Source organism: Alligator sinensis, unplaced genomic scaffold, assembly GCF_000455745.1.
Source record: "Alligator sinensis unplaced genomic scaffold, ASM45574v1 scaffold148_1, whole genome shotgun sequence".
Taxonomy (NCBI): Eukaryota; Metazoa; Chordata; order Crocodylia; family Alligatoridae; genus Alligator; species Alligator sinensis.
In genome coordinates, this window is record NW_005842407.1 from 190,114 (window position 1) to 196,814 (window position 6,701).

Here is a 6,701-nt window from a genome sequence, read left to right on the forward strand (position 1 = left end):
ACAAAATTCACATGGGGAGAATCTGTTTAGTAGGTAAGAAACTCCCTTTTATATTGTGGAGTGGGTACCTTGCATCCCATTACACCAAGGCAAGTGGGCACTGAGTTGAGTGAATATCTGTGATTTTTTTTGCGTGTGTGTGTGTGTGTGTGTGGTGGCAAGGAGGTCTTACCCAATCTATACGAGGAGAACTGAGGACTTTATTTCCTGGTCCCCCTGGCAGCACAGTGTGCATAAAAAGTCTCATTTTGCAGACAGACGGATAATTTTAAAAACATATAGAAATGTCCAACATGCTAAACCAAGAATCCCAGTAAAAATGATACCATATTCCTAATGATTTCCAGAGATGAAGAATCACCTTTAATTTGTTCTCTATCCACACTCAGGGCTAGATGAAAAAGTACCAGAACAAAACAAGCACGTAGTAGCTACTCAGTTTGGGTTTATATAAAGTCCCAGGTATCTATCTATCTATCTATCTATCTATCTATCTATCTATCAAACTGCTTTCACTTCTATCCTCCACATATCCCTGACCATCTGCCCCTGAAGTTTTCTCTTTTCGTATGTACACTGCATTCCTATGCACAGACACATCCCAGTGCTGCTTTACCCTGTGAACCCTTTGAACTTCAGAACATTCACGCACATGTACATGCATCCTTCCCTTTTGTTCTTTCTCTCTGGTAGCTTGAGTAAATTTTGAACCAAAAAAGTACTTAAGAGAGAGGTTCCCTCCTTGCTATAGTTTATCATGTTTGAATCTTCTCCTTCACAGTAAAATAGCTCTCATCTCTCACTGTTCTTCATGAGGATGAATTCATGAGCAGACACCCTCCTTCAAGGTATCCATTGCCTCTTGTTGCTTCTCAAGAAAGTGAAGTCAAATTGCCCTCTTTGCTGTTGTCTTCAGTTATAAGGTGGGTAGGAGTGGTTAGACCAGGAAGAAGGAGACAGCTCTGCAGTGTCAGTCTGTTTCATTCACAGAGCTCTGTGCAATAATAAATAGATAAAATAAGCAAATAAAAGTCTATTTGGGCTGTAGCAACTTGGATCTTGAAGTATACTGTCTTCAGTGGTGCTGCTTGCAGCTGTGCAGTGCATTGTGTGCTCAGAGGGGTTGTACAATTCCCAAAACACATGGAGCTTCCTGGAAGCTTCCTGGTGTCACCCTCCAAACCATCCCCACTGCAATTCCTGCAGATTGTTACAGCCATTAAAACACAGTATGGGCAGCAGGACCCAAATCACATCACTTTAAGGACTTAGTAGCAGCTACTGTCAGATGACCATACACAGGGTGGACAAGGGGAGTTCAGAAATCCGAAGATTGCCTTGTCCTGCAAAGTGTCTATCTAAAACAGTCTTGTCATTTGAGGAGGCAATCTTGTGTAGTTTGGGAGTGGGAGTGGGGACTGACAACTGGTCACTGAAGTTTTGGATTTGGCAATACCTCTTGGTTCTAGTGAAAACATTGAGAAGGTATGTCTATCTCAAAATGGTTTTCTTCTGCCTAGTGAGGTAGAAGGAATTTCCTTGTGTGATTCATCCATGTTGACTTAGTGATATTAAATGCAAGGTATGGCAAAGCCACTGGAGGCATCAGCCAGAACCCAGGGCCCTCTTGTTCTCCCAGAGGAGGGCTGGAGGATGCTGTGGGCAATGCTTAGCTCATGGTCTTGTGGCTAGAGCAAAACTCTGGGTGAAGGGGCAGGTGCTTTCACCAGTAGGGAATTAGGATGGAAGGGGAAGGGCCTCTTCCTCCCTATCCTTCATGTTTTTCCTTGGGCATTTGCACACCCAGGCCATGGTTTTATGTCACTGAGGGAAACAGAACATATAATATATGTAAGAACAAACACTTGTACTTAAGCAGCTCTGTCAGTGCCACTTAGATGCAAAAGGTGAAATATGTGCTTTAAAGCAGCCACTGAGGACTATGGCATAGGTGCTTCAAACATTCATCCAGGTTGGAGGGTCTGTCTGCCATAGCAAGCTAAGACTACAGTGCAGACTTTCCCTTTTTCTTTATAACAGGCTATGATAAAAATCCTGCCGCAGGACCCAGAAGCTGTGGTTCAGCCTGAAGCAGTTTGAGCTCTGAAGAGGCCTTGGGGCACAATTGGTGGCCTAAGGCCCTCCAACCTGGATGATATTAGCCAGTCTCCAGCTTGTCCAGCACTACATGAAATTGCTTCTTTTGAGCCACCCTGGGTGCAGGGACCTTCAGCATATTCTGCCACTATGCTCAACATTTTCAGTTGTGGGAAGGATGTGGTTGTCATTTGTTTGTCACAGCTCCCCAGTGTGGGGGAAGTCAACACCTCTATCACTGCTGGACATTGTGTAGGAGAAAAAACTATGGCAACATTGTCTCTGCCTCCTTCCCCACCACTCAACATGCTCCTTGTCTGTAATTAAACAGGTGCTATCACCAGTGGCTGCCAGTTTATGTCATGTCACTAGTTTTTAAGTGTTTTTCTTATTTCTTTGCTTATTTAATGAAGACTGTCAACTAATGGAACAAGGTATTCCATGCAGGGATTCATTGGGCTCAGATCCAGCACAACTTGTGCCCATTTTATTTTAATTGCAATTGAAGAAACTTCTATTTAGTGCCAATTAGAGAATGTTCATTTTCTACATCAAATCATTTTTACTGTTAAGAACTGACTGTGTTAGAAGTGACTCAGTTGTTCTTAATCCCCTTGCATTGTTAGCTTAGGTGATAACTGTAAAACTGGAATGTTGATATAAAGCTACTATGGCTATGGTTTCAAACTCGAGGAGCAAAAGCCTGAATTTTCCCTTTATTTGTGCAGTGCATAGCAGGGAATCCTGGCACACTGAGCACATGATTACACATTTAATTTACATACAACCAAAAGTAAGAGCACTCAAAATCCAGCACTCCAGAATTTGGGAAGGTCACCTTAATGGTCATCTGTGACCATGGCATTGTGGGCAACAACAGGCCTCAGTGAAGATGAGCTCAACAGTTAGCCTGGGTAGCTGCAAAACGGTTTCAAACAAGTAAAGCAGTATTGCAGCCTGCTGCACAAAGGACCTGGTAGGGAATGCATGCTTCCAGAAAGCAGTTAATGCTGATTAGATCAGTCAAATATATGTCAAATGCTGATTGGACAAATTAAATGTATGTTGGATCTGTGGTTGCCCAGGCATATGATATACAAAAGACAATGTTTTTAGGAGCTCTTTGGGAGCTGTGTGTACCCTGCTGCTCTTCCTGCTGTCAGCTGCCTGTTCCCCCAGCTCATTGTGCATTAAAGGTTCTTTGGTTCCTACTTCTGATGCCTTTACAGAACCAGTGGCAGCAATAGTTATGCTCTTTGCAAGTGATAGTCATTAAAGATTGGAACTAGGGGAGAGAACCCAAGACACCTCCCCTAGCCCAAGGCAAGTAGCTTAACTTTTCTTCACAGAGGTAGTTACAGAAGTTGAATTCAGCAGGTGCCAAGCTGTGTGCAGAGAAGGCTTTGGTTTCACTTATGAGCTTGAACCATTGCACAGTATTTAGCTGAAGTGCTGGGACATAATCTGGGTTTCTTTAGCAGCTGCTATTGCTCAGTATTTGAAATATCTGAACTGTAACTGAGCTCAGCTCTGCAGTTAAGACCCTGCGGTTGGTGTCAGCAATGGTCACACACCCTGTGGCTGCTTGACTGCAGGCTCTTTTCCTTTTTAGGTCAGATTGTGCAAATAAACACTTTACCTTATATTTCAAAAGATGTTTGTAGTGTAAATATCTACAGTTAAAACCACTTGCTAGCCACTAGTGTAATGGAAAATCTTACTAAATGAGGGAATGGGCTGAGTGAGAAAACCTCAGAAGCCATTTTGTGCTAGTTGTAAAATGACACCTATTGTTGATTGGCACTAAACATTTTCCTGTTTATTGTCAAGTGAAAAATCATTTAAATCTTCCACTAAACTGCCCTTTAAATCAATTACCTAGTGTAGTGCAGTGAGTTCTGTTTTTCTAATCATGCCACATGATTTAAGTTCTCAGACTAGTTGTCTGGATTGCTTCAGTTTTATGTCTTATCTACTTATTTTCTTTATTTGGGACAGATGTGGTTTCACAAGGAAATGGGAACAACTTTCAACCTCTTCTGATGTAGAGCTAAATAAATTGTAGCTGCTTTGCTAGCTGTGTTTTTATATAGAGCTGCAAATCATAAAATTAATTATAATCAGAATGATCTAAAGTAGATATCAAATTACATTTGTTGATTAGAGCCCATCAGAATACCAGTTTTTTGGGGGAAAAAATGGTAAGGGAACAATGTTTACACAATATTCTTGGTTGTACAGTTGTCTGTTTGGGGTGTATATCCAGGGCCCTCCGTAGATCAGCATACTATCTAAATTCTGAGATTTAATCTAGTGCTTGGAAGCTCTTGCATGTCAAAAGAAGGCACAACTGTCTTGAGAATTACCTGGGTAATAATGCCAAAAGCAAGGCTTGCCTAGGAGGCTTCCAGTCATTAATTACAGATCATCGATAAATGGGAAGTCTCTATCCCGCCTAGGTATCTTTTGCCTGGCATCACATTACTAGGGAACAGTTTTCCAATGAGGTCTTTGCTTCTTGAGAGGATGTTGTGCAAGAGCAGGGGAGGGACCATGAGGAGTAGGCTTACCATGTCTGGACCTCAAGGAAAGGCACCTTGCCCTCCTCAAGATAATGGTGGATGCCCAGGAGTGGCAGGCCTCCATGGTGGCTCAGTCACTGGGCATCACAGAGGAGTACCACCAAATGCTTAATAGCATCCTGGCCCTGGTAACCTCCTTTGTGCCAGCAGTCACCCAGTCCCTGGCCCTGACCCTGGGTGATGCCTGGCAGCCAACTGCTTCCCAGCTGTCAGCCCCAGCCCCAGTCCTACCTCAGCCCCATGGTGGTGCTGCCAGAGGCTTGGGTGCTGGGTGCTTCTCCCCAGGCTCTGAACTATAGGCACCGTCAGCCCACCATTCCCCTCACACTATACCAACCACAGTCTTGTAAATAGTTGCACAGGGAAGAGGGTGTTTTATTGTTGGTGGGCATTAGGGTTTCAGGGGGCAGGGTGTTTTTAGGGAAGGGTGGGGCAGGAGGGAGCTTGTTGTTGGGGAGGGGGTCTGGGAGAGAGTGTGTTGTTGGGGAGGGGTGGTGAGAAGGATTGTGCGGTGATGGAGAAAATTAAAGGTTCATGATTGGAAACTGTCCAGAGTACATGTGGTCTTGCAGGTACACTGTGGGCCTGGAGTCTGTAAGCAGCAGCTCAGGAGTCCTAATGTGCGGGATGGGGGAGGAGGTGCTCTGTGGGTGCTTTGAAGACATGGTACTCTGTCCACCACTGCTGTGGCGGGGTGGGAGGGCAGGGAGCATCCATGGTGTACTCACCATAGGATCCCAGGCTGAGCCAACCCTCTCATTGGAGACCCCCACCAGGCTGTGCCTGCCCCCTCTTGGAAATTCCTGCCACATTGAGTTTTCCCCCCTCCCCCCTGGAGTCCCCTCGAACTTGGGTAGCTGCAGCTCCCCCTGTCTGCTGCAGTAGTTCAGAGGAAGGCAGGAGAAGCCCTGGATCTCTTAAACCCTAAAGGGCATGTCCATACATGCAAGCATGTGCGCTTGCAGCAGCTCAAATAGAAGTGGTGCAAATTTGAGCTGGGGCTTTTTGCTTCAGTGCACGTGCTCAGACATGCACTTTGTTGTGAAGCAAATTGTGCCACTTGAGGCAAAATAACCCTGCCTGGCTCCTCCCGGATCTGCAGCCAAGGGGAGCTAGAGTCCAGGGCCAGCACCCATGCTGTCCCCAGCAGTATAAAAAGCTGCCCTGCCAAGTAGCTCAGGAGCTTCTGGGGCCCAGCCAATTGGTACTTGGGGACACTACCCCTTGTGCCAGCTGGACTGCTGAAGCAGCCCTGAGAGTTCCCCACACCCTCTACCCACTGCAGGGGTCTAGCTGTTACCTGCTGTGCACCTGCCAGACCCAGATGAGGACTGCACAGCCAGTAGAGGCATCTGCCCCTCTTGGCCAGCTGCCAGTGGACTGCTGTGGTTGCAGGTTTGGCCTCTGTGCAGTACTACTGCCACATGTGCCCCATGCCTGGCCATCTGGGCAGCTATCGCACAGAAGATGTTTTGGGTGTGGTGGCCTGCTTTGAACAGTCAAAGCATGTCCTCCTGGCCCCATTTGGAGAGGAGGTCAGCCACTACCAGCTGGGTCCAAGGTGCCAGCTCTGAGCAAACAGGGTCCTGCCACTGGCCTCCCTAGCAGGAATTCTGGTGTTCCCTATTGGAAAACTGAAAAATCCCTGATAAAAAAAATCCTAAAGTCACTCTGTAAAATACCCCCAAATCCATGTTTCTCCACAAGTAAAACAAAAGACCACTATAAAGAGAGAGAGTGAGACAGAGACAGTGAACAGTTGGACAATGTTTTATTGATACATCTACAGTGTTAAAGCAAGTCTCTTATCATAATAATAAAGTGAACTCTAAATACATGTTTCATGACTTCATGAATACATGAATATATATTTTGCTGCCCTCCCACAGGGGATATGGCCCCTCAACAGAAGGTTCCCCCCCCCACAAGTGCTATGGCCCCCCAAAAGTAGGTTTGGCCCCCTAAGAGGGGCCAAATGGCTCCCAAAGGGACTACTCCCCCCTGCAAGGCCCACATGCCCCA